Here is a 3,057-nt window from a genome sequence, read left to right as displayed (position 1 = left end):
TGCAGGGGGGGTCAGGACTCACAGGTTGCGAGACTCTGTTTTAAATTGTATGGTAGAACCTTGGTTTCTTATCTTTTTTCTGTGTGGTATTATTGTGTGTGGTAACATCCACGTAAAATGTCAAAATTGTACCTTTGTCTGAAAACTTTCCATGCTTTCTGCCTCGGTCCTCTGGATTATTGATTCACCCTATCAATTTACCACACTCACAAACTGTAAGTGGGGTCTCTCCGGTGAGAAATCTTTTCTAGTTTCTAATTTTCCTTACTGCTTCAAGATATGTTTTATTACTCTTGGTCACAAAATAGAACGTGGGTTTTGGTTATCAAATTCAATGGAGAGGCTAACATTCTGAATGAGACTTTTGAGACCGATTCGGGTCACTGAGGCAAAAATACCAGAGAAAACAATTTTAAAAAGACAAAGGTTTTGCTTGGGCTCAAGGTTTCAGGAGTTTCAATTCATGGTAGACTTGTTACATTACTTTGGGACTGAGACAAGGCAGAAGAGGGCAGGCACGGTGAGAGAACTTCTCACTTCATGGTTGGTCAAGAGGCAGAAAAATTAAGAAAAGGAGACTGAAAGCAAAAATTACTCACTGTTGTTTGAAATATAAAAAATAAGCACTATTTCTGGCTATGTTCTAGTAATACAACCCAATGTTCTCTTGCTCACATTTACTGCCATCCTATCCCCTGTGGTTAGATGTCACAAATCCCCGTAACCAGGTAAAATCAAAACTCTAGAGGCTTGTAATGTATCAGTCAGACTTACATCAGTACAGTCTCAACCCACAAAACGTCCCCACAATGAAGTCAGAACCAATTGATATTGATATAAACTGCCCACCTAGATTAGACAAATTGTCCTATAATTATCGTCTCTTATAAGATATTCATAGCTACCTGTGGCTATTTAAAGTCACACAGAATTTGGATATTCCTTCTCTTCCTCCATTTTCCTTCCTTCTACTTGAGTCTCTTTCTCTCCTGTCTCTGAAACTCTCAGCCTGCCTTCTTTGACCGCTGCCCAATCACAGACTAGCCTTATCTTGTGCCTGTCTTCACCTACATATAGACAGCAATCCACACCTTCCTCCAAGTTCCCAAAGTCCCTAATAATATCAATGAATTAAGAATACATAAAAGGACCAACCCTTTGGTTAGCAAACACAATAATATCCCAAATTATCCACTTAAATGCTCCATTTAATGGATCAAGACCATGAGGCTCCAGAAACATTTTAAATCTAAGTCACAACATGTTTTCTGGCTTTGTTGTTGTTATTAACTTGTAAGTATCAGTGTCTCTACTATAGGAAGTCTTGAAGCCTTAAGCAAAGTATTTTTACTTAGAGGTTCTTGAAGTAATTTTTCTAAGGTTTACTAAACTAATACAAAAGTCTGTCACATCTTTTGTTAAGCTTACTGAAAATATTACAAGTGCTATGTCATTGTAAATGTATTTTTTTTTTGTTTGTTTTTTTCAAGACAGGATTGCTCTGTATAGCCCTGGCTGTCCTGGAACTCACTCTGTAAACCAGGCTGGCCTCGAACTCAGAAATCTGCCTACCTCTGCCTTCTAGAATGCTGGGATTACAGGCGTGTGCCACCACTGCCCAGCTGTAAATGTATTTTTAATTTATTTTTAAATTGTCACACAAAGCAGTGAGTCTCATTATGCATTTTCAAGCACACTTTCTGTGGTTGGTCCTTCTCCCCTGCTCTGTTCCTCTCTCTGCCCCTACTACATATGTGTTACGATCTTCTTCCCCACAGAATCTCCTATCCACTTCCATATTCTGGGGCCAGGGTAGCCATGGAGCCATGGGCAGCAGGCTTGGAGCAAGGCTGGGGTCAAGAGATGTCCAAACCCAGGAAATCTTGTCCTGAGATAGGCAAGAGTAGGTTTGCTCTCTCTCTGCCTCAGGATTGCATGTCCCAGCGCATATAACCCTATGCCCCAACCTTTGCTTCACCAGAGGAAGACATACAGCCAAGTAGCCAGGTTAAACTTCCTCTTTTCTCATAAGATAATGACCAGTGGCACCTGGAATTCCTCCTTCTGCAAATTAATACTCTGACACCAGCCAACGATGTAGACCCACCCACATAGCTCCTACTTATCCCCAAAGCTTTAAATAACCTTTGTTACCCCTGCACTCCCATTAAACAAGATGTCTCATTGTAGCCTGTCTCTAGAGAGTCTTTATCCTGTAGCTTCAAAGCCTCTCCTTCCTCATTCCCACTCTAAGTTCATCAGCCTTTCCAATGCTCACATAAATACACCTATTCAAAAAGCCAGAGACAGAGTCTGATATGCAAGAATACACTGCAGCACTCATCCTGATTTGGGAACATCTCCATTAATATAATAATTTTCAAGTGGATTCATGTTCTTGTAAATTCTAAACTTTATTTTCTTTTACTTCTGAATAAAACCCAATTGTGCAATATATTTATCTTATTCAGCCCCATGTTGTTGGGCATCCAGTATGATTCCCTTGCTGTTCTGAATAGACGAACCACAAACATAGATATTCAGGTATCTCTGTGACAGGATAAAGAGTCTTACATATATGGCCATTAGTACTATAGCTGAGTTGTATGATAATTCTATTTATAAAACTTTGAGAGACTTTTTGACTAATTTCCAAAGGAAAGGGGAGGAGTTCTGCCAGGTTGTTCACCCGCCAGCAGCCAATAAGGCTTTCTCTTCCAACAATGTCATCAACAGTTGTTGTCATTTGTTTGCTTGATGATACTTGTTCTGACTTGGAGAAAATAGACTCTTACAGTAGTTTAACTTTGCATTTCCTTGCATGAAAAGTCATCCAGAGACCATCCCAACTTGGGATCTGCTCATGAGCAGGCAGCAAATCCTGACACTGTTGCTGATGCCATGTTGCGCTTGCAGACAGGAGCCTGGTATAGCTCTCCTCTGAGAGGCCTCGCCAGCACCTGAGTAAGACAAATGCAGATACTTACAGCCAACTATTGGACTGAGGCATAGACACCTATGGAAGAAAGAGGGAAGGACTGAAGGAACTGAAGGGGA

Source organism: Apodemus sylvaticus, chromosome 4 (assembly GCF_947179515.1).
Source record: "Apodemus sylvaticus chromosome 4, mApoSyl1.1, whole genome shotgun sequence".
NCBI classification, from domain to species: domain Eukaryota; kingdom Metazoa; phylum Chordata; class Mammalia; order Rodentia; family Muridae; genus Apodemus; species Apodemus sylvaticus.
The sequence above is the reverse complement of the archived record's forward strand: the minus strand, read 5'-3'. Positions refer to the sequence as shown.